Below are 26,059 nucleotides of genomic sequence, written 5' to 3'. Positions count from 1 at the left end.
CATATAATGAAATACTGGATTGTCCCTTTTTTTAGATTTATATGTGTTGGAAATTTGATTCATGAAAATTGATATGCCATTGTGGTATCACGCAGTCAGGAGAACGATTGTTTTCAGCATCACAAGTCTCACAATAAGCCAGTGTGTTGGGACTTGCCTATTTGCCTGATCGAGTATGTTGCACTCTTCAAATCCTCTTTATCATTACTTACTTTTGTCCCACAGTTGTATCAGTTTCTGAGAGCAATGTGTTCAACAATAGTAGAGTATCTCAGTATTTATATCTTCCCTAAAAAATGAGTTATCTTTTAGCTAAATTTTCTCTCCTCTATTCTTCCATGTGATAATCATCTGGAATTTTCGTTCGAATGTTTTTAATGTCTTGTTTTAAAACTAATACTAAATTAGACAGACGTTTTTTTCTTTTCCTAATGACTCCTGTTATGTTTTCTTTGGTTCACATTTCTTCTTCCTGATGTACATTCTTTACCGGTTCTTTCACTGCAGGCCTGTGGGAGGTCAAATTTGAGTCTGTTTCTAAGTCAGAAAACGTCTTTCTTTCTTTGACACATAGTTTGTATAGGTGTTTAATTTATGTTTGTAGTAATTTTATTCCTTCTTTGTCAAGTTATTTAACATTTCTGAGCCTCCACATCTTTATCTTAAAATGGGAATAAATCCCTAAAATTGTGACTGTAACTGAGATAATACATGCAGAGCTTTCCAGTCATGTTGCTTAGAAGAAATTAGTCAATAATGATAACTATTATCAATCATTATAATGATATAATAATCAATATATAATAATATATTAATGTATAATAATAATTATACATTAATTCATAATTATAATGTACAGTATATAGGGTATAATGTATGCAATGTATAATAATATATTAATATTATTAATCATTAGAATCTTCATAGTGTGCGTTCTCGGAGAATCACTTCTTCAGATTGAGAATGTGAAGCTCATACACAAAAATTCTGAGAGAGTGCCATGACTGTGACTTTAATTCTCAGCCCTTGGGTATCTTCAGCTGTGGTCGTCTGCACAGTGTGTACAGATAATGTAATCTGTTCCCACAGACCCACTGCAGAACAGCGCTGCCTGCCTCATGCCTGGGATGCTCTGGGCTGCTTGTTGGGGAGCCGCTGTTGTGAGGCTAGTTGGACTTTGTACAGAGAAAGATGAAAAAATACTCTTTCTTTTCACTCAGATTTCTCCCACCGAGTTTTATTCACTTTTACATCCAGAGCAGATAATCTCTTCCCAGAGCCTTGGTTTTTCTCTGGGATTCAGGCTTCCCAGACACCTAGTCATTTCAGCTCCCTAGGTCCAAGGTGAATGCAGAGTCATATCTCACCCACTCCTCCCATCTTGGCCTGTTTCCCGTCATGGATGACCCATGAGTGGGGAGAGGAGCCATCGAGGGAGATTGATCGGGATGTCCTGGTCAATCTGAGCTTCAAATAGTGAAGCAGAAAAGGGGAACCTGAGACTGCCAGGGCTTCAGTGGGGGAGGAATATGGAGGAACCGAGAGGGGTGTGATGGCTGCACAGAGTCAAGGGGAGGGATGTTCCAAAGTTTCCTAAGAAGGGAAACCTTGCACTGAAGTCTGGATTCGATTTTACATGATGGCAACGTCTGTGCTGGTTTCACCAATTCTGGTGTCCCTGAGGGATGAACTGCTGTGACACCACAGGACAGAAGTTGCAGTCACATTCAGGACTTAAGGAAGGTGAAACCTTTCAACTTAGTCCCCTGTGAGCCAGTCAGGGGTCAAGTCTAGAAAGGCTCGGAGGCTGTGTCCGTCCAATGTGGTTTCTTTCTGTTCCAGTCAAGCTCCTCTGGACCCCAGCTGGGAAAAAGGGACCTCAGTTCTAGTCATATCTAGTCATCGCAGCTTCCATAGGTCGCCATGAGGCAGGTAATAGCCCAGGCATCGACACTGAACCTCACTGTCGCCCTCCTTCTTCTGCTGGCAGACAGTGACTTGTGAGGTGAGGAGAGCGCATCACAATTGTCCAGTCAGCTGCCCAGTATGGGAAACTCCAGGGGAAGTAGATGCCAAAGCCACAGAGACCCGATGCCTCCTGTGTCTCCTTCTTTTTTTTTTCCACTTAATTTTCACCCTCAGTCCTTCTTTTCCTTCCCTTTTCCCTCGTTCAGCTCTCTCTCCCTCTCTTTCCCCTACATGTTCTAGCTTAATTGAGGTATTAACGACATACAAAAAACTGCAAACATTTAAAGTGTTCAATTTGATACATTTTGATTATAACTTATTGAACCATCACCACAATCAAGAAAAGGAACACTATCTTCCCCAAATTTCCTCATGCTCATTTTAATTCCTCCTTCCCTGCCATTTGCAAACACATTCTCATTGCCAGGCAACAAGTGATCTGGTATACATCCCTATAGATTTTACTAAAATGTTTATAAATGGGATCATATACTATGTACTCATTTTTTACTGGCTTCTTTCACTCAGCATAAATATTTTGACATTTATGCTTGTCATTGCCTGTATTATGAATTCATTCCTATCCCCAACCCTTCCCTGGCAGCACTGTGCACACACCCGAGCACTTCCCATGTTGGTGTGAGAGCCAATAGTAATCCTGCATCGCCAAATTAGGAATGTGCCTTGGTGCAACTCTGGGAGGGGTTGGCGGGAGCCCTGGAACCGCACATGAATGCTTTCCTGAATGGTTGGAAAACGCACCGTGCCACTGCAGTACCAATGATTGGCCAATGTTCAGAACCAATGAAGAAACCGCACCCACCAAACACAGAGGCTGGCATGAGCATAAGAAAAGGTTGCAGCAGATATACACGCACATGCAAATGCTTTCCCAGGTGGTGCAAATACCCATAGTAGTGCTGCGGTCTCACAACTGTGCACGTGCCTCCATGTGGCGGCAGCTCTGAGCCCAGTGGGAATGCTTTCCCAGCGAGTGGAAACACCCACTGTACCCACACAACTTCCAGCATATGGGGTGGGATCAGAAACACAGCTCATGTTTCCCCACAGCGGTAACAGGTGGAATCTGCGACCTGATACTACCACAAATACACAGGGAAAAGATTAGTTCATCAAACACCATAAGAAACTACAGTAACAATTCAGGGCAGAAGGAAACGAAAAATATCCAGAAACGAAATTGGAAGTCACAGAAATTTACAATCTAAATGACAGAGTTCAAAATAACTGTCATAAATAAACTCACCAAGTTACAAGAATTTTCAGAGAGTTCGATGAACTCAGGAAGAAACTTAATGAGGAAAAGGAATACTTCATCAAAGAGACTGAAGCTATTAAAAAAAAACAAGCAGAAAATCTGGATATGAAGAACAAAATTAAAAAGATAAAAAAGAATCTAGAATCCTTAAAAAACAGAGCTGATATTATGGATGAAAGAGTTAGTGATTTAGAGGATAGAAATATAGAAATGCTTCCAGTGGTCGAGGAGAGAGAACTCTGACTTTTAAAAAATGAATTCTTCTAGAAATATACAACTCAATTATAAAAGCAACATAAGAATTATACATATTCCAGAGGGAGAAGAGAGGCAGAAAGGAGCAGAGAGATTGTTCAAAGAAATAATAGCTGAGAACTTCCCAAAGCTGAGGAAGAACCGGACTTACAAATACATGAAGCCAACAGAATGCCTAATAACATCAATGCTAAAAGACATTCTCCAAGGCATATAATAGTAAAATTGGCAAAAGCCAATGACAAAAAAACTATTAAAGGAAGCAAGACAGAAGAAAATAACCTACAAAGGAACCCCTATCAGGCTTTCAGCATTCTTGGCAGAAACTTTACAGGCAAGGAAAGAATGGAATGATATATTAAAAATACTGAAAGACAAAGACTTTCAGGCAAGAATACTCTATCCAGTGAAATGATCCTTATGATACAATGGAGAAATAAAAGTTTTCCCAGATAAACAAAGGCTGAGGGAGTCAATGCCACTAGATCTCCCATACAAGCAATGATCAAGAACATCCTCATACCCGAAATAAAAAGAAGGCAAACGTCTACAAAGCTTTGAGCAAAAAGATAAATAGACAGACAAAATCAGAAAAGTACAGCTCTGTTTCACAACAGAGTAGCAAATAATTATAACTTAAAAGAAGAAGGGAAGGAAATCATCAAAAGTAACTATAAACACTTCAACTTAGTCACAAATTCACAACACAAAAATGAATAACTTGTGACAACAATAACTCAGAAGGAGAAGAGAAAAGGGATGGAACCTGCTTAGGCTAATGGAGATAAGAGGCTATCAGAAGATGGACTACCTCATCTATGAGTTCTTCATACAAACCCCACAGTAACCAGCAAACAAAAAATCAGAGCAGGGCCATAGATCATAAAAAAGGAGACAACCTCCATGAAAACCCCCAAAGTGAAATGGTAGTCAGAAACACAATGGAAGAGAAACAATGAAAATATAGATTAGGTGGGATTAAGCCCTCAAGTATCAATAATCACTCTAAATGTAAATCGATTGAATTCTCCAATCAACAGACACAGAGTTGTGGGGTGGATTAGAAAACAAGACCCAACAATATGCTGCCTCCAGAAAACACATCTAAGCTCTAAAAACAAACAGGCTCAGAATGAAGAGATGGGAGAAAACACTCCAATCAAATGGCAAAATAAAAGAAAGTAGGTGTTGCCATACTTATATCAGACAAAGCAGACTTCAAGATAAAAAAGACTATGAGAGACAAAGAGGGGTAGTATATAACGACAAAGGGGACTTTCCACCAAGAGGACATAACACTTATAAAAATATATGCACCTAACACAGCAGCACAAAAGAATATAAAGCAACCCTTAATAGACCCAAAGTGAGAAATTCACAGCAACACAATAATAGCAGGGGACCTGAACACCCCACTTACATCCATGGATAGATCATTCAGAGAAAGGCAACAAGTCAATAGTGGAATTAAATGAAACATATGATCAGATGAACTTAATCGATATACATAGAGCATACCCTCCCAAAACAGCAGAGTACACATTCTTCTTAAGTGTACATGGAACATTCTCAAAGATAGACCATATGTTGTGAACAAGGCAAGCCTGAATAAATTTAAGATTGAAATCATATCAAGCTTCTTTTCTGACCACAATGCTATGACACTTGAAATCAACTACAAGAAAAAAGATGGGGAAGTCACAAATATGTGGAGACTAAAGAACACACGACCGAAGAACCATTGCATCAATGAACAAATCAAAGGAGGAATCAAAAAATACCTGAAGACAAACGAAAAAGACAACAAAACAACTCTTATGGGATGCAGCAAAAGCAGTTCTAAGAAGGAAATTCATAGCAATACAAGCACATCTCAACAAACAAGAAAAATATCAAATAAGTAACCTTAAACTACACCTAATAGAACCAGAAAATGAAGAATAAATGCAGCCCAAAGTCAGCAGAATGAGGGAAATAATAAAAATTAGAACAGAAATAAATGAAGTAGAGACTGAAAAAACTATAGAAAGGATCAATGAAACAAAGAGCTGGTTCTTTGAGAAGACTGAAACAAAACTGACAGACCCTTAGCCAGACTCACTAAGAAAAAAAGAGAGAAGGCTCAAAGACATAAAATTAGATATGAAAGAGGAGAAATTACAACAGATACCACAGAAATACAAAGGACAATAAGAGAATACACTGAACAACTTATATGCCACCAAATTGGATAACCTAAAAGAAATAGATAAATTCTTAGATTCACACAACCTCCCAAAACTGAATCAAGAAGAAATAGAGAAAATGAACAGACCAATCACATGTAAAGAGAACGAAATGGTTATCAAAAACCTCCCAAAAAACAAAAGTCCAGCACCAGATGTCTTCTATGGAGAATTCTAACAAATATTCAAACAAGATTTAATACCTATGCTTCTCAAACTATTCCAAATAGTTGAAGAAGATGGAACACTTCCTAATTCATTCTATGAGGCCAACATCACCATGACAGCAAAAGCAGGCAAGGATAGCACAAAGAAGGAATATTACAGGCCAATATCACTGATGAACAAAATTCCTCAACTAAATATCAGCAAATCGAACACACCAATATATTAAAAGGATCATATACCATGATCAAGTGGAATTTATACCAGGGATGCAGGGATGTTTCAACATTCGCAAATGAATCAGTGTGATACACCACATTAACAAAATGAGGAATAAAAATCACATGATCCTCTCCACAGATGCAGAGAAAGGATTTGACAAGATGCAACATCCATTTATGATAAAAACTCTCAATAAAATGGGTATAGAAGGAACATACCTCAACACAATAAAGGCCATATATCACAAACTCACAGCAAACATCATACTTAATGGTGAAAAATTTAAAGCCATTCCTCTGAGAACAAGAAGAAGACAAAGGTCCCCACTCTCCCCACTCCCATTCAACATAGTACTGGAGGTTTTGGCCAGAGCAATTAGGCTGGAAAAAGAAATAAAAGGAATCCAAATTGGAAAGGAAGAAATGAAACTCTTGCTGTTTGCAGATGACATGATTGTAAATATAGAAAACCCTAAACAATCCATCAGAAAACTATTAGAAACAATCAACAACTACAGCAAAGTTGCAGTGTACAAAATCAACTTACAAAAATCAGTTGCATTTCTATACTCTAATAATGAACTAACAGAAAGAGAACTCAAGAATACAATCCCATTTACAATTGCAACAAAAAGAAAAAAGTGTCTAGGGATAAATTTAACCAAATAGGTTAAAGACCTATACAATGAAAACTATAAGACATTATTGAAAGAAATCAGTGATGACCTGAAGTAATGGGAAGATATTCCATGCACATGGATTGGAAGACTAAAGACAGTTAAAATGTCCATATTACCTAAAGTAAACTACAGATTCAATGCAACCCCAATCAGAATCCCAATGACATTCTTCATAGAAATAGAACACAGAATCCTAAAATGTATATGGAATAACAAAAGACCTTGAACAGGCAAAGCAATCCTGAGAAGAAAGAACAAAGCTGGAGACATCACAATCCTAACTTGAAAATATATTACACAGCTATACTAACCAAAATGGCATGGTGCTGGCACAAAAGCAGACTCATACATCAATGGAACAGAACTGAAATCCCAGAAAGAAAACCACAGATCTGTGGTCAGTTAATCTCTGACAAAGGTGCCAAGATCATACAATGGAGAAAGGAAAGTCTCTTCAATAAATGCTGTTGGGAAAACTGGACAGCTACATACAAAAGAATGAAAGTAGATCATTATCTTCCACCATACACAAAAATTAACTCGAAATGGATAAAAGACTTGACTCTAACACTTGAAACCATAAAACTCCTAGAAGAAAATATACGCAGTGCAGTCTTTGACATCAGTCTTAGCAGCATCTTCTGCAATACCATGTCTACTCAGCCAAGGAAAAGAAAAGGAAAAATATACAAATGGGACTACATGAGTCTAAAAGGCTTCTGCAAGGCAAAGGAAATGATGAACAAAATGAAAAGACAGGGCCAGCCCCCTGACTTAGTGGTTAAGTGCACGCGAACCTCTACTGGCGGCCCATGTTCGGATCCCGGATACTCACACACGCACCGCTTGTTTGGCCATGCTGAGGCCGCGTCCCACATACAGCAACTAGAAGGATGTGCAACTATGACATAGAACTATCAACTGGGACTTGGGGGAAAAAAAAAAAAAGGAGGAGGATTGGGAGGATTGGCAATAGATGTTAGCTCAGAGCCGGTCTTCCTCAGAAAAAAAGAGGAGGATTAGCACAGATGTTAGCTCAGGGCTGATCTTCCTCACACACACAAAAAAAAACGAAAAGACAATCCACCAACTGGGAGAAAATATTTGCAAATCATATATCTGAGAAGGTGTTAATCTCCAAAATATATAAACAACTCATACAACCGAACAACAAAAAACCAGATAATCCAATCTAAAAATCGGCAGAGGATGAACAGACATTTTTCCAAAGAAGATATACAGAAGCCCAACAGGCACATGAAAAGACGTATAACATCACTAACTATTAGGGAGATTCAAATCAAAACTACAATGAGAGATCACCTTACACCTGTCAGAATGGCTATAACTCCCAAGACAAAAAATAACAAATGTTGGAGAGGATAAGGAGAAAAGGTCACCCTCACACACTGCTGGTGGGAATGCAAACTGGTGCAGCCACCAGGGAAAACAGTATGGAGATTTCTCAAAAAGTTAAAAATAGAAATACCATACCTTCCAGCTATCCCACTACTGGGTATTTATCCAAAGAAACTGAAATAAACAATTCAAAGAGATTTATGCACCTGTGTGTTCACTGCGGCATTATTCACAATAACCAAGACATGGAAGCAATCCAAGTACCCTGCTACAGATGAACAGATAAAGAAGATGTGGTATGTATTATATACAATGGAATACTACTCAGCCAGAAAAAAAAGACACGATCGTCCTGTTTGCAACAACCTGGATGGACCTTGAGGGTATAATGATAAGCGAAATAAGGCAGACAAAGACAAATAGCATTATTTCCCTTATATGTAGAAGATAAACATATCCAGGGATAAACAGAAGAGATTAGTGGTTACCAGAGGGGAAGGGGGCTGGGTGTTGAGTGAAAGAGTTAAAGGGGCACATATGCATGGTGATGGAAAAAAGTTAGACTACCGCTGGTAAGCATGATGCAGTCTATACAGAAATTCACAAATAATAATGAACACCCGAAATTACACCATGTTAAAACCCTTTATAACTTCAATAGTATAACTGAAAAAGAAAAAAAATAATTCCTTCCTCTTTATGGTTGAATAGTATCCCACTGTGGGGATATATCACACTTTGTGTATCCGTTCACCAGTAGATGGACATTTGGGTTGTTTTCCATTTTTATGTACTATAAATAGGTTGTTATCAACATGTGTGTACAAGTCTGTGTATAGACATATGTGTTTATTTCCCTTGGATGGATTCCTAGGAGAGGAAAGGCTGGGTAGATGTATGTAATTATTAAAGACGCATTCAAGCTATTTTTCACCAGCACTCGATGAGAGTTTCAGTGACTTGACATCTTCAACAACACTTGCTCTAGTCAGTCTTTTTAATTTTAGCCACTCTTAAGTGTGGTGGAATCTCATGATGACTGTCCCTTACATTTCCCCAATGACTCATGTGGAGGAGGAGAAGGCAAGCCACGCACAGACTGGGAGAAAACATCTGCAAAACATATCCCTAGAAAAGGACATGTATTTATAGTATATAAAGAGCTCTTACAACCCAATAGTAAGAAGACAAGCAACACGTCATGTCTTACCAAGACACAGCAGATCAGGCATGTGATGAGCACCAGGAGTCCCGACAAGCAGATGAGGATTAGGGCCCAGAAGGGGAGATCTGGGGAGACATGTGGTGGGGTGAGCCACGTCCTGTCATTGCCCCAGGGCTCCTGGTGACCCCACTGTGCCTCAACCGTCCTTGACAAGGGTTGGCCAACTTTCCTCATCATCCAAGACCCTGTGCGCATGGTACTCTCCGATGAGGCACAGCATCAAGATACTCTCCCCCTACCTAGGGCTGGGGCTTCCTGCAGGTTTACCAGGCTTCTGAGTCAAGGCATCATCTCTGTTGGGAGAATACTCTGGAAGTGAATGAAATGGAGAATACATGTGAGTGTGTTTCATTCTTTTTAATAAACCTTTTTAGACACAGAAAAATAAAGGGAACAGTCTCATAAACATCCATCATCTAGATTTAACAATGTATATTCCATCTAATTAAAACAATATTGCATCAATGTATAAATTATTAACACTTGCCACCCTTGATTCATCCCACGTTTTCAATGAAATATTAAAGTCAAGTAGACATCATCATGTTTCACCCCATTTTAGTTTCCATCTCTAAAAAGTGATTATACTTTGCTACAAAATACAAGACCATTATCACAGAACAAAAGTGTAATAAATTAAACCAAATTCATACCTCTGGGCACAGAGGACTGAAATTCGGCTGGACTTTCTTATGACAGCCGGGGGCAGAATGGATCATCACAGTTGGCAAGCCTATGGGATCACTCTAAATTTGTAAAATCCAACACAAAAGTGTTCTTCCGTGCCTAGAAACACATCATCACCTTCTCCTTTATCTATGTGCTTAATATTCATTTTCTAGGATTAACCTACAATGTAATTTCTTGCAGGAAGTCTTCCCTGATTTCCACCTGCAAGTATGAGTTTGTTCACATCAAATAATTGATGTTTCAATTCTCTATTCTTGTTATTGCCAGCTACAAGATAAACTTCAGGAGGGTAGAACACACAGCACCCAGTGGGCATGGGGGAAGGGGTGCAGGTCCCTCTATTTGTACCTCTACCCAGACAACCTCTTAGAGGTGTGCTGTCTGATATGGAGCAGCTAGAAGTATCTTTTGAACTAAAATTAATTTTAGGTAAATAAAATAGAAATTCTAGTACCTCAGTAACATTAAAAATCAGTAACAATAAAAACCAGTCACAATACCATCCTTCGAGTACTCAATAGCCACATGCAGCTGTGCACTGGAGAGCACAGATATAGAACATTCCACCACTGCAGAAAGTTCTAGTGCATTGGTGATCATCTAGAGCGGGACTTGGCAAATTATAGCTTGTGGATCAGAAACTACATCCACCACCAAACCTGTGAGTCTGCTTCACACACAGCTGGAGGCCCTCACTGACCATCTGGCCCAGTGGCTCTCAGTGCAGAGATAAGGAAACAAAAGTCCAGAGAGGGGAGGTGACTACCTTTAGGTCACAGAGCTGTCTAGGAGAAGGTGAGGGCCTCCTATATTACACTGGTTTCCTTTTCTCTCTCTCAATGGTGGGTAAATATTGGGGGACTACGCCACCTCCTGCCAACCTGAGAAAGTTCAATGCTCTCTAAGCCCCAGGCATCCAGAGTCCCCGGAAAGGCCTCACTTTCTTTCCCAATGACCAGGGAGCTGTATCATCCCCAAGGACACTCTTCCTGTCCAGGGTCAAGTTCTGCAGCTGGGTACCATTCTGGGTCAGCCACAGGAATTCCTCATAGATGGCAACTCTGTCCAGTCTCTGTGCCAAGGTGGCAAGGTACAGAGGGAGCCTGCTCCAGTGTGGTTACTGTGGGGGACAGACCTGGAAGGGCACAAGGGATGAACAAGGGTGTCTGGAATTCTACCCTGATTCTAGATTCTCTGCTTCAGGGTCCTGTCCAAGAGAACTTTCTGCAATAATGTAAACATTTGTCTGCAATACCATATACACTCATTATTAGCCCCATGTTGTTATCAAGCACTTAAAATGTGGCTAGTGTGTGTGAGTGAGGAACTCAATTTCTCACATAATTTCATTTTAAGTAATTAATTTATAAATAAATAACCACAGGGAGAACATTTTTGAAACTTTGGTGTAAGGACTTCTGGAAATGCATAAAAACAATGAGAACACTGGTAAAAATGGTCAAAATCAACTTTTCAGAAGTCTAGAAATTAATCAACAGCTTGTAAGAATCTGAGGAGGGTTTAGTGAAGAAACATGGTGGAATCTTGATAAAGGGAGCCAACTTTGTGACACTATAACTTGCACTATCCCATCCTGCTCTCACAATTTCCTCCATAACTTTGAAAACTGTCATTCTCAGAACTACAGTGGCTGAGACATCCAGCAGCCCAGCAGCCATAATGGGTTTGGAGTTCTCAAAAGACCCATCCCCACCGAACTGTCACTAGCTGACCTGCCTGGCAGCTCCCTGAAAAAGCCCCATGTTCATGGCTTGTAGTTACTTGACTCAGAGCTTGCCCTGGGAGGAAAGTCCGTCCCCAGGGCACTTGCTAAAAACAATCAGGGTTAATTGTTTTCTATTGTAGTTGCCTGAGGGAGTGATATCAGCTGAGGTAGGCAAGAGGTGAGCCAAATCTTAGAAGAAAAATTAGGAGAATGAGATATCCACAGGGGCCTTTGAAAAGCTGCAGTGTATTTGCGGGCCTCTAGAAGGCCACAAGGGCTCAGGGCTGTGGCATGCCTGGGAAAGACTTGAGAACATCTTAATCTCTCACCTCTAGTTGAAGGGTTGGCTTAATATCTGAAAACTTGATTATGTAATACACCATATTAATAGAATAAGTGCCAATAACATGCAATTTCAACCACATATACAGAAAAGAATTTGACAAAATACAACGCCCTTCATGTCAAAAAAAGTAAACACTCAACAAATTAGCAATAGAAGAAAACTTTCTCAACCTATAAACAGCATCGATGAAAAACCCACAGCTAACACCATATTCAATGGTGAAAGACTGAAAATTTCCCCCTAAGACCAGGGACAAGACAATGATGTCTTCCCTTATATCATATGTTAATCACAGGTACTAGAGTTTCTAATGAGGGCGATTAGGCAAGAAAAAGGAATAAAAGAAACCCAGATTGGAAGGGAAGAGGTAAAACTATTTGTTTTGCAGAGGAGAAGATATTGTATACAGAAAAACCTAAAAAATACACTCCTCCCCACACACAATATATGAACCGTATCTCAATAGGTGTATAAAAAATTTAAACTGCTCCATGTGCTTAGTGGCTCCACTACTGGAGAACACAGTTTGACTGCTGATATTTGTTGAAAGTCTCCAGAAAAGGAGGAGGAGGAGGATGCTGGAGGTTGGTGTCCCCAAATGTTAATGCTTTTCTCATTCCCCAAAAACTTATGGAAGGAGATGGTAGGATTAGCTGACAGGGACGTGGGGCAGAATGGGCACCATGTCAGTGACATCCAAATCAAAGATGTGTCACTTGAGCTCAGAGTCATCAGCCACCAGCTCAGCCAATGCTTCCAATCTCCTCAACCTACATCAAGTCGGTGACCACGCAGGAGTAGAATATGTCTCATATCTGGCTGCCCTTGTAGAACTTGGTGACCTAGAACAAACGCGAGGGAGAGTGGGTGAGATGGAGGTCTCCTGGGGATGCAGGGCGCCACTGGAGCCAGTGAAAGATCACAGACCTTGGGGCAAGGGAGACCTGACTTCAAATCCTGGCTCTGCCCCTAACTCACTGTGTGACCCTAGGCACAATACTCCCCTTTCTGAGCTTCAGTTTACCCATGTGAGAAATGGGCAAGGCAGCTAGGACATCACCTCTGGACACTGGGAGAAGCCAGACATGCAGGGAAAGTGAAGGGGTGAAACAATCACATAACAGATGTAAGTCAGGCAGAGGAATGAGGGTGCTCTCAGGGCAAGGGGAGACGGGAGAGGGGAGACCCCACCTGGTCCTGGGTGTCTCTCGGCAGGGCGGTGTACTCCGAGGATGTGGGCTCCAGGTTGCTGAGGTTCCCGACGATGATGCGGAAATGTAGCTGGTGCTCTCTCTGGATGGATAAACTCTGGGCTGCAGAACCAGGAGCCACTGAGAGGAAGAGCAGACAGGTGGACACTCTCCGCTCCCAGCACAGAGGGATGGTGGACCACGGGATCAGGGTGGTGGGTGCAGACGGCGTCACACTGATGGCTGCCCCATCCTTCTCAGGTCTGGGGAGAGAGGGATGTGGGGACTCTAGAGAGAGGTCCTGAAACCTCTGGGGGTGGGGGCCAGAACTGGAAGGAGGAAATGGGAGGACAATGGGGAGACAAAGAGGGGTGGTTACAAAAGTGGTCATTAGGGGCAAATGCTCAGGGGAGGGTCTCACCTGAGGGAGACCAGTCTGCAAGTCGAGTAGAAGGGACCCAGGCTGCTCCTCTTGAACAAGGATCCATCTGGGGAGGAGGGAGGAGGAGGATGAGCAGGAGGGACAGGGGTTAGGGGAGGGGCTGGGTGGGATTTAACCCACCAGGAGCTGCTGGGACCTGGGTCTCACTAGGCTCTGCAGGACCCTCTCAATGGAGTTGAACGTGGCTGAGCCATTGCTCTTGTCTGATGAATACCAGAGGGTGGGGATGGGGAAGGTGACTGTGAGGGTCTTCAGGTTGTGCCCCAAAGCTGCAAGACAAGAGGGAGAGTGATGGCCATCTCTGAGAGCTGGCCTGAGACCAGACCAGAGTCCTGCACTCATTATCATCTGTCGTCTTCTCTCACAGTGGCACCACCACCCACCCGTGTCGTCACCCAAGTCAGAACCAGCATATATGCTCAGCTCCTCTTCCCTCCCAGTAACACCCATTCACCATGCAAACTGGTCCTCACATATACTCCATCCCTGTCCCAGTTCAGGTCTTAAATTCTTTCATCCAGACCAACACCCCAGCAGGCTCACTAGATGCTCTGTCTAAAGGATGTTCTACATGGACTACTAGAAGAATCTTTCTGAAATGAATACCTCACTAGGGCCACCACTGCTCTAGTACCACCCATGGCTCCCTATGGCTTTCAGTGTTTAGTTCAACCTTCTTGACCTGGCACTCAAGGCTCTACTCAATCTGGCTCCTGCTGACCTTTCAGTATCATTTTATCCATCTACTGTGGTTTAAACTTCATGCTTCACGCAAACCAAATTCGTTTCAATTCTCCCTTTACAGCATGTTGTTTCTGGCCGGAGCCTTTGCTCATGGAATCCTCTCTGCCAGGAAAACCCTTCATCCTCTATTTGCCAGGGTCCCTCCTACACATTCTTAAAGACTTCATTCTGGTGAAACTTTCTCTAGCAAGCTCCTTCCCTCCAAATTATGCCAGATGCCTCTCCCCGAAATATCCCACATTGTATTATAATGGTGTGTTAATTTCACAAGACTAGGGGCTCTCTGAGAGCTGGCCTTAGACTGAATCGTTGGTATAATCTTTGTGATCAGCATGATTGTCCTAAAACCAGAATTTCATACCCTGGCTTCCCAGCTCCTGGATCACACTTGGCTCATCGGGAGTGGGACCAGAGAGCTTCTCTTGGGAAGGAAAAGGGGCCCCCAGATACCTGTGGTGGCTTCTGGTGGCTCAGGTGATGATCAAGTATGCAGGGACGTGGTGGCCGGCTCGGAAGCTGTGGATAAGGCTGGCATCAGGGAGGGACAGAGTGGGAGGAGACCCGAGGCTCACACGGACTCCAGCACTGGTTCTCTCAGGACCACCATTCACAGGTGAAGCATAAATGAGAGTGAGGGGACCGGTGACTGTGTGAGTAGAGGGATGAGCAAGCCTGTGGATGAGAGGAGCCCGAGAGAGAGATAGGTGAACAAGAGTGACTGAACTCGGAGGAGAGACTGATAGGCAGAAAAATGGGCAGATGGATGGGATACCTGGAAAAGGAGGACTAAGGGCGGGGCTCTAGGAGAATTAAAGTGAAAACCATGTGGGGTCAGAATGTGGTGGAGAACATGTCTGTGTCTAAGGCTTTCTCACACTGGGCTGGGACTCTCCACCAGAACCCGGGAGGGAGAGAAGGGAGGAATTAGGGCCCTTCCAGGTCCTTCCCTCACCAAGGACAGCAGATGAAGGAGAACAAGGGCTCCCAAACACCAAATGCAGACGGGACACAGGAGATCAGGGCCAGGAATACTCACTGGTGGTAGTCGGAGCCACGGCTGCATAGGTGTAACCTGTGGAGAGAAGGCGAGAGGAGCTGAGCAAGAGTTGGGGTGAACATAAAGAATTAAGGGAGAGAAAGGATGTAGGGACCTTTGTGGGAAAAGCAGAGGGGAAAGCAGAGGGGACGAGTGGAGGGGTGTTCAGGGGGAAGGCAATAACATGGAAGGTGGCTGGACACAGTGATCACACAGTGATGATAAGACTGAACCCAGACCAGGAGGATAGAGAGATGGATCATAGCTCACTTTAGAGCAACGGAGGGAACACAGAACAGACAGCGTGGCTGTAGCACAGCCCCTCACCACTGAAGTAGAGGCTGCCCCAGTCAAGGGTGAAGGAGCCCATGTGGGTGACGCATTGAGTCTCATGGCTCAGCTCCCAGTAGAGTCACTCTCTGTCCAGCCTGGGACCTGCGGGGGTCAGAATGGAAGGTGCAGATGATGTCCACGCCAGTGGCTACCCCACCCTTCTCAAGCCTGGGGGAGGAAGATCATGGGGATGTGGAATACTGAGCAGGGGTCATTCTGAGTGTGGAAAGCGAGAGAGGGGAAGGGAGGACGGTGATGGAAATGCTGAAGGGGCTGCTTTGATGCCTGCAGGGGCTCTTCTAGGCGTCTCCCGTGTGAGACAACCCCCTAACAAGTAAGGCCTGACTTCTTTTAGGATGTGGAGGGGGGGCCTGTGAGTGGCAAAGAGGGGTGAACACACAGATCTGGGTGAGGGGCCACCTGCAGGTCTGCACAGACAGTAGCGAAAACAGTCAGTGTCCTGTGCCATCTGACACATGCAGGCAAGAAAGGATCATTATGTTCTCTCGGTTCTACACTCCATGGTCTTTTCTTTCTACTTCTTTACTACTCCACAGCCATCACTCAGGCCTAGGGAACAATCATCTGATTCCTAATCTTATTCCCAGCACCTCCCATCTTGCCTATTAAGTCTTCATTCTTAACCATGAAGTCCATTTTAACCCACATGCTTAGACCAAACGCTAATCACATCATCCTTCTACTCGCATCTCTCCAGAGTCTTCCCACTGGTCTTAGAACAGAGTCCCAAGTCACCACTGATCTGGTCCTGCCTGTCCCCCCTTGCCAGTGTGGCTCACACCTCTCCCCCTATTTTGACTCGGCTCAGGCATCCTTCTTCTCAGTTCATGGACACACCAGGCTCTCTGCTTCAGGGGTGTCCTCATGTGTGTCCCTCTGCCTGAAACGCTCTCTTGAACACACTCCCACACCCTCACTCCAGTCTAACCCTCCGACCAGCTAAATCCAGTCCCAACTCTAGCTCTCAAGTTAAATATCAGTCCTTCTCAAGAGGGCTTCTCTGCCCCCTCATGTTGATTTCCCTTGTGTCAAACTCCCACATCACTCTCATCATTAACTGTCTAAAATCCAAATTCCCAAATACAATGTAAATTCCATGGAGGTGGGACAAGGTCTCTCTGGTTCTCCGTGTCCCCATGCATGTGTCCCAGGGCCTGGCTCATGAGATGAGGAACCATCCCGGTTTGTCTAGGACTGCCCTTGTTTGAACACTAAACATCCTGTGTCCTGGAAAACCCCACTGTCCTAAATAAATGACGATGGTTGGTCACCATTAATTATACACTCAGAGACTATCTATTGCATGACAAGCACACATTCCCCTCAAGAACATCACAGGAAAGCTAGAATGAAAAAGGCACACACACATACACACACAATTAGTAGAGGCCAACAACTAAATACAAAATTACTTAACAAGATTCTCTGCAACGTGAATCACCAGACCGTTATTTCAGAAAAGTTTCAAGAAACAAAGTTAATTCCCTTTAGAAGGCAAGCTGGAGAGGACAGTCTTTTTGGAGACTATTGCCCTTCCCTTCAATCTACAGTGTTGCTTAGTACTCCTCCAAATGATTTGAAATGTCATAAAGAAAAAAATGCTGAAAATATATCCGGCTACTGGCAAATTCAATTTTAAATTTGTTATTAATACAAAGACGTTCAAATCATCTTTTTCCCTGAATGCTCTTTTATTTCAAATTTATGTGGAGGATTCATAGGACTTTAGAAATCAAATTGAATGGGTCTAACTAATGTTGCTGAGTATCCCTGCTAATATTTCATGGGATGTCTTCTAATACTACATACACACGCAAAACATTTCTGTATTTATATTATATATAAATCCTGACTTTTGAGTATTATGCAATACAAGTAAATCTATATTTTCTACTATAATACACATTTGCAGTTATTTAAGTTTGTTTCATGTGTTCTTATTTGCATATAACTGTACTTACTGAAATATTTACCACACAGAACCACACACAGCTTACCATATTTCCATCCATCAAATATCAATAATTTTTCTCAAGATAACGTCACTCTCAGTAACTCCAGGTGGTGACAACCCGAGCCCAGGGAAGCTCACTAGCTGGTCTTCTGCACAGCGGAGACTGCCAGAACCTCTTAGTACCAGGTCCACAGGGTACTCACCTGGTCACACAGAAATCCATGGATCAGCGAGGACAGGTGGACCCTGAGCCTGGTTTCACCTCAAACTTGAGCTCCACGGATGCTTTTCGTGTCTGAGAGGGGATAAAAAGCACAAACAAGATTTTGAGGCCTTTTATAGGGTGTTGGATGGAAAGGCCAACCCCATTCACTTTTCTATTTTTGTATTTACTGATTTAACTGTAACTGTTGGCTGTGGCTGGATTTTCCCGATTCCTATCCAGCCACCTGCTGCTCCCCGAGATGGGAGAAAGCAGCTTCGTGCTGTGTGCACTTGAGTCGCTCAACTCACTTGGCTGGACAGAGACTTTTTGGTGACTCTGGACCCTTTAAACAAGCCTGTCATTTAGGGACACTAAGAGTGACTCGCTGACTTGTCAACAATTTCCACACTTATTCAGGGCTCGGGAGATTTTCAGGCCCTGGAGCAGGTTTCCAAACCTTGGCACAACTGACATTTGGGGCTGGATAATTCTCTGTCGGGCCGTCCTGATCCCTGGAGGATGCTGAGCCGCATCCCTGCCTCCCCCCTTAGATGCCAGGAGCGCCCCAATTGTAACGACCCAAACATCGCCTCCAGAAGTGGCTAAAGCCCCCTGGGGACAAAAATCACACGGAGGACGGTGACGGGGACTCAGAGGAGGGGACGGCGGTGCCCGGAGCCAGGAGGAACAGCCGTCTCGGGGGCCCTGAGGGAACAGCCCGGGGGAAACGGGGCTGCGGGGGGACGGAGAGACGCCGAGCCCTGGCGGGGCTGCCCACAGCCCAGGCCCCTCCCTGGACCGCAACTGGAGCCGGGACCACCCGCTGCTCACCGAGCCCTGCCTCTGAGGGCGAACGTCCACGGGAATTCGGTCGGCACCGAGAAGACGGAACACACCGTGCAGAACGCCCGCTCCATCCACGGCGCCACCCGCGCTTCCGGTTCCGGTCTCGGGCGGGCGTTCGGGCAGGACGAACGTTTGGGGGCTGCGGGTTGAGGAGGCGGGCGGGGCGAGGCCGCGCACCTCAGCCTCGGGGGAGGTGTCTAGTTTCTAGAGTGAGTGAGAAGCTGGAAAGCGGGCTGGATCAGCATTAGGGAGAGGGACAAAATCTAGGGGCAGAGCAGTGTGCGGGAACCAGTTCTATGGGCGGGCTGTGGGCGGGGCCAAGGCTGTGAGTGACAGCAGGCCGGGGAGGCAGTTCTATGGGCGGGAACAAGGGTGCAGGCAAGGCAATGAGCCGGGACCAGGCTGTGGGCGGAGGCAGGCCAGACGTTGTGGGCTGAGACCAGTTCCAGGAGAGGGAAGAGGCGGGGGTGTGGCTGGAATAACTCAAGCAGACTTTACAGGAGGAGGAAATCAGCTCCAGGGTCTTGGTTGGAGGCGAGGCTTTCCGTGGACCCCTAGACTGTACAGGTAGCTGGATGTTGAACAGCTGCTCTTCATTCCTTTCCCCACCTTGACACAGCCTCATAGAATGATGTGCCAATATTTAGAATTCTAAATCTTTTGTGCGTTTCCTTTTCATAATTTCGTTAAAAAATCGGATCATATATTCACATTTCTCTAGAACTTGCTGTTCCAAGCCAGTAGATAAGGATATAACGCTATTTTAATTTTAAAAATCTGGGGGGAGGGAGGCCTACGTCGTAGGTCCACGTATAAGAAAACTTCAAATATTCTCACTCTACCACTGTCTCCCGGCACTTTTGCACAGAGATAAACATCCTTTCCTCCTCTATCCTTCCAGACATACTGTGTATATGAGGGACTGTGTATATGTTCAAGACCAAGAGAGATGTCCCCTAGCAAAATCTGAAGCCCATGAATTGTCTCATGCATCAGAAGTTAATGAGAAGAGATTTAATTTTCTGGTAGAAGGAGATGAACAAGTGATGAATCCATAGGAAGACAACAAAGAAACAAGAGAATTTTACCATTTAAAAAGTCAAAGGAAAAATTGAGAAAGAAAAAGTATTCATACTATCTGACGTAGCACATTTCTGGATGAGATTCGTATGCTATAAAATGGTAAACACTGATGTCATAAAACAGTAGACATTGAATTTTGATTTATCTTAATTCATTAAATAGTTATATTGGGCAAGGGGAATTATGTTTTTAACATATGTAAGAACACTTTGTGCTGATTTTTTCAGAGAAGAAATAAACTATAAATAGTTAAAAGCTGAAAAATGAAAAAGCTGTATGAGTAGCTAATTTAGAAATATAGATTTTAAACCAGAAAATTAAAGAAGTTGTTTTTGGAAGCAGACTCAAGAGTGGGGAAAGTAGCTTTTCATTCTAAGCCTTGGAGTATTATTTGAGAGATATGCGTATACATACACACACACGCACACACACGGAAGCCTGAATTTGTATTCCAAAGGGATCATCTAACTCTACAAAGAATTTGTAAAAAGGATTCACTTTACAAGAGTAGACCGTATTTTGAAAACTACAGACTTCAAGCATTAAAAAAGCTGTCACCATCCCGGTGGAAAAATGAATGGGGCATCACTTTCCAACCCACATGTTGATAAGCCTTTTACATACATTACTCTTGAGTATTCTCACAGCAACCCATAAGGAAGATGGTATTATCTATCTCCATTTTGCAGATGAGGAAATTGGTGACAGCATATTGCTAAAATTTTCATATAAGTTCTCAATAGATATTGTTTTATGTTAAAATTGTTTATTGAATTTTCTTTTCATTAATAAAATGATATGTCACTCTTACAAATAAGCAAAGGCTGTGTAAAAACAATTTAGCAAAACCACAGTTTTCTTTTGATATAATTAAATATAACAATCACTTTATTATTTTTCTACTGTCTGCCTCACATCTATGAAGATGCTTCGTATCCCAAAGGCTTACTAGAAAACTCTACTAAAAATCAAGAATCAGGGAATACCCATATTATGCAAGGTTCCTGAATACATGCAAAAAAAGCCATTATAACGATTTTTGTACAAAAATCTTAGATCATTCATGAACTGATAATGACACAAATCATGATTAGGCAAGGTATTTCTGTAGAATGACAAATATTTAAACTTTAGACACTTAGAAATGTAATTGATTACAGTAACTAATGTGTATAAGAATTTTTTCAAACTCACTAAGTGCCAGGAATTCATTTGGCAAAATGCACTGCAATATTATTCAAAATAACCAAGAGATGGAAACTACCTAATTGTGCACCCGTGGGTGAAAGGATGAAGAAAATCTGGGGCATCTATACAATGGAATATTATTCAGCCTTAAAAAGGAAGGAAATCCTGTATTCACAATTGCTTGCCTGGATCATTTCAGTAGCCATGTGCTTTCTTCCTTAGTCCCTTCTGATCCATTCACCAACCAGGAACCAAGGTTATCCTTTTACAATGTAAGCCCCACAACCTCTAATGGATCCCTAAATGAGATTTTGGAGGTGGACTGCCTGGGTACCAGCTGTGTGACCTTGGTCAATTATATAACCTCTAATGTTCCTCATCCATACAATAGAGGTTAATAGTATTGTCTCCATGGCATTGTTGTGAGGATTAAATGAGTGAATACATGTGAGATGCCTAGAAAGTGCCTGGCACATGATAAGGCATCATGAAAAATTTAACTGTAATTATAATCAAATTAAATATTGTGATGGCCTATTAATTAAGTTGAACCATATGAAATTTCTAATATTTAACCATTTTGACCCATTATTATTGTTGAATAAATGATAAAAGTCTAGGCAGGTTTGTTAGAGTCAAAAAGGATTGGATAAATGAAAATATTATTAGAAAAATAAGCTGAAATAGATTGCTTTGCAATTTACAATGCAGTTTCTTATACTTTGTTTCATTTAATCTCTACAGAATGCTTTTCAGGGTAATATTACCATTGTCTCTGAAGGAGTAACTGACTTCCCCCAAATCACACCACATTAAATAACACAATTAGAGTGGAAACACCATTTCAAGTATAAATCCCATATGATATTTTTTTCACTTTCATAATATCATTGGTTCTCTCAAGAAAGTGATGAAATAATGCTGATTCCTAGGAACTTAGTCTTAAAGAAACATACTCTCAGATGATAAACACTATGTCTTTGAAACAGGGATGTTGTGAGAAGAAACTTGGGACCCATGCTTTCTGGGTTTTCAAGTCCATGATTAGACTTCTGGTAAACAGTCAAAGAAGAGAAAGGGTGAATAATAGTTCAGAATGAAAAAAGTTTGATGTATATGTAACTTTATTGATCACCTCAAGATTCTCTTTTTGTTTATGGTCTGTGTCACCCTACTAGAATATAAATGCTCTTAGGGTAGATCACAGCTATCGTGCAGCAAGTGGTAGGCACTGAGTAAATATTAAAGGAATGAAAGTGGCCTTGAATACATTTGCTCTTTACTCACCAGAGAACAGCCCCATAGCAGGCAAATGGCATCATTAACAAAATTTTAAAAATCATATCCTTATTAGCTCGTAACCATGGATACAAGGCTCCCATTTATTTCATACTTTTTAAGTACTTAAGCATTCTGGTGTATTAGGGAGTGTTTCCACAGCCTTACTGTAACATAAAGCAAGACTTTTTGGCCCATTGATTGCTGTTGCCAGCAGGGCCCATCTCTATACTTACCTCTAAACAATTAACTATAGATTTGTTATCCCAATGAACAGCGATTTGGAATGGAACCTGTTTTATCAGTGTCATGCGAAAGTAGATATTTGATATGTCTTCAAGGGGTGATATTGATAATAATGTTGATGCAGAAGAAGACATCTAAAAATTGTCTCTGGTCTTTGTCAAGTGCATGTGGGTGAAGGGTATCTTGTTGTCACTGGATTTCAGAACTCAAAAAGACTCGTCCAACTCTTCATGTTACAGGTGAAGAAACTGAGGTCAAAAGAGGTTGAGAGATTTGACCAAGACTAATTCCTGGGACTAGAGAAAGATCCTCTGATTCTCAACTGGCCACATTGTCATAAGATCTCCAGCTCCAAACAGCCAAGAGAAGCAAGTCTGTTGATTTCCAGGCAGAAATGATTCCCCTTCACGTTTTTACTTTTTCTCCCTTAGATGCCTGCTCTGCCCTGACAAGGAATTTATCTCATGTTTATGCTAAACTTAAGAAGAGGAAAATGCTCCTGGCAAACACTTATGATTCAGTGTGGCAATGGAGAGCACAGTCAGGAAAAAATGAGAATCAAAAGAATAAGAGGTAAATAATATTAGAGAAGAAGAGAAAATCTATTATTTTAGTGGGACATAACATAAAATTTAGAACTGGTAAATAAGTGCAGTAATGTATAAGGAAGCTAGATTCCTATATGAAACATCGAAAATACTGTTACATGAGCAAGAATTAGTTTAAACATGTAAACAATTATTCCATTCCTAAGAGCAATGAATTATTTAAGATGAGTACTTAAAATAATTGGAACTACACATTAGTTATATGAAAAAGATTATAAAGAGATACAAAGCGTGTAAAAGCTCTGATTAAATAGAGAGATATACTATACTTGTGATTGAAAACAGCGTTTCAAAGATATCAATTTTCCAAACATTATTCAGATTCCATGTGCTTCAAATCAACTTTTAAAATGATGTAGTGTTTGTTTTATAGACTAAAAGATATCCATTTGTAAAATAAAACACTGGACCATCAACTAACATTATTCACAAGTAAATCATTCCAAATGGATTATAGGGCTAAAATTAAAAGTAAAAATCCCCCGCGTATAACAGTGGTGCATGACAATATAGAAGAATATCCATAATCTTAAAATTAGTGAAGATATTCTTAATATATATGCTTAAAGATGTCTGGTTGAAAAGAGGAAGGAGAAAAAGTAAAATGGAACGTGATATGGTCTCTGATTTTCTTTCAGAGACTTAATCTATAGAAAAATATTCCAGTCTATGATATTGGATAAAGAAATAGAAATCTGTGATAATTACACAAAAAATGAGAGAACATATATAAATGGTAGCCTAATGTATCAGTTAGCTTCTGCTGTATAATAAACCAACCTAAAATGTGGTGGCTTCAAATAAGAATAGTTTATTTTTTCTCAAGATTCTCTGGGCTAACTGGGCAGTTATTTTGATCTGGACCTATTGGTGGCTCAGCTGGGATTGGCTGGTCTAGGATGGCCTTACTCACATATCTGATTGTTGACTTGAAGTCACCTGGAGTAATGGAGATGTGCAGTCTATCTAGACTCATTCACATATTGATGGCCTCAGGCTTCCCAAGGGCGGACAGAGAAGGACAAGTACCAACAATGAGCAAGTGGTTTTCATGCCTTTGCTTATGTCATTTGTTAATGTCTCATTGGCCAAAGCAAGTTACAAGGCCAAGTCTACCCAGAGTCAACGTGGGATGCTACGACCAAACAGACAGTGGGAGAAGACTAATGTGTGGCCATTTTCGCAATCTTTCACACATAATTTTAGAGGAGAATTAGTATGAATGTTTTTGTAATTGTTCATTTGAATGCCCGAGGAAAATTGTACAAAGCCAAATCGAACGTAAAGCAAAAAATTAAGTGGAGATGTAAGGTAAGTTTAGTTGGTACTAAAAGTGGATCTGCAAAAATGTGGTAGATTATTTTTCAAGTGTATGCAAGTTCTTGTGACCTATGAAAATAACTCACATTTCGATTATTTTCTCGCTGAATGTGTTTTATTCCTTAACACATTTGATGTGTTTCTCTCTGTCCTTAGGAAAATAACGTAGTACTTGGGAGCAATGATGCAGCCTAATAGCCCCACACTGGATGCCAAGATGGAGCAGACATCCACGGCCACCATGACCTTGCCCTTGGTGCTGTGGTAGATGGGGAGGAAGGTGACCCAGACACTGCAGACCACCAGCATGCTGAATGTCAGGATCTTGGCTTCATTATGGGTGTTAGGCAGGTAGCGGGCCAGGAAAGCCATAGTGAAGCTGCCCAGGGCCAAGGAGCCCAGGTATCCCAGGACGCAGAAGAAAGCAGTGACCGAGCCCTTGTTGCACACGACGAAGATGTGGCAGTGTTCAGAGTGTGCATCTGTGTCAATGAAGGGAGGAGATGTTCCCAGCCAGATTCCACAGAGACTCAGCTGGATAAAGGAGCAGATGGGAATGATGAACTTAGGTTCCTCTGCGACCAACCACTGCCTCATCCTTCTCCCTGGTGCAGTGACCTTGAAGGCCACAGCCACACTCATAGTTTTGGCCAAGACACTGGAAACAGCCACAGTAAATACAACTCCAAATGTGATTTGATGAAGACTGCAGGTGGCTGTCTTGGGACGACCAATGAAGAGTAAGGAGCAGAGGAAGCATAGGGTGAGGGAGATGAGCAGGATGTAGCTGAGAGTCCGAATGTTGGCCTTGACTATGGGAGTGTCTTGGTGATTCAGAAAGACCCCCAGGACCACATCTGTGAGGACAGAAAAGCACAGAGCTGTGCAGGCCAGGGCCATCCCTAAGGGGTCCTCATAAGCCAGAAAGGTCACAGCTTTTTTGAGGCAGCAATCTCACCCTCTGTTGGTATACTGATGATCTGGACACTTCACACACTGATACCTGTCTGGGGAGAGATGCAAAGTGTCCTCAGCCCAGGTTCAGTCATTCCCTTCATTCGCATGCCCCCAAAGAAGACATTGGGTAAGTTTAGCCAACTGTCTTCCTTTGTTGCTCCAGGCACCAAATCACACAATGCTCTGTAGAGAACCATTCCCGGTTAATACTGCCTATCTTATTTATGGTTAAGTAAACAAAGCTACTATTCTTCTCAGTATTTATCTTTATTTATCTTGCATATTCATGAAAGCACTTTTTTCTCAGCAGAAAACCAAATGTCCTCCCTGTCTCTCTGAGTTACCCCTGTAAGCTATGGCCTAGATTTACTCATTCAATGAGCAAGCAGTTATTGGTAAACCTCCATGAGCCAGATAATATGCTACATTCTAGGGAAACAGAGATGACCAAGTCATAGACCTCACTCCT

At 42.2% G+C, this 26,059-nt stretch overlaps 1 long non-coding RNA gene across 2 annotated transcripts; it reads right to left on the bottom strand.

Annotated features, from left to right (window-relative positions):
* Positions 1–15,884: 15,884 nt before the first annotated feature.
* On the bottom strand, positions 15,885–19,060 carry LOC131403036 (uncharacterized). Of its 2 annotated transcripts, none has more exons than XR_009219166.1 (3): positions 18,896–19,060; positions 18,063–18,154; positions 15,885–15,986 (listed from the first exon to the last, which is right to left on the bottom strand). It is a non-coding gene; the product is annotated as an uncharacterized LOC131403036 (long non-coding RNA). The 2 variants fall into 2 exon arrangements; XR_009219165.1 differs by lacking the exon at positions 15,885–15,986 and adding an exon at positions 16,042–16,100.
* Positions 19,061–26,059: the final 6,999 nt, after the last annotated feature.

Source organism: Diceros bicornis, unplaced genomic scaffold (assembly GCF_020826845.1).
Source record: "Diceros bicornis minor isolate mBicDic1 unplaced genomic scaffold, mDicBic1.mat.cur scaffold_54_ctg1, whole genome shotgun sequence".
Lineage (NCBI taxonomy): Eukaryota > Metazoa > Chordata > Mammalia > Perissodactyla > Rhinocerotidae > Diceros > Diceros bicornis.
This window is presented reverse-complemented; position numbering and strand designations above follow the sequence as displayed.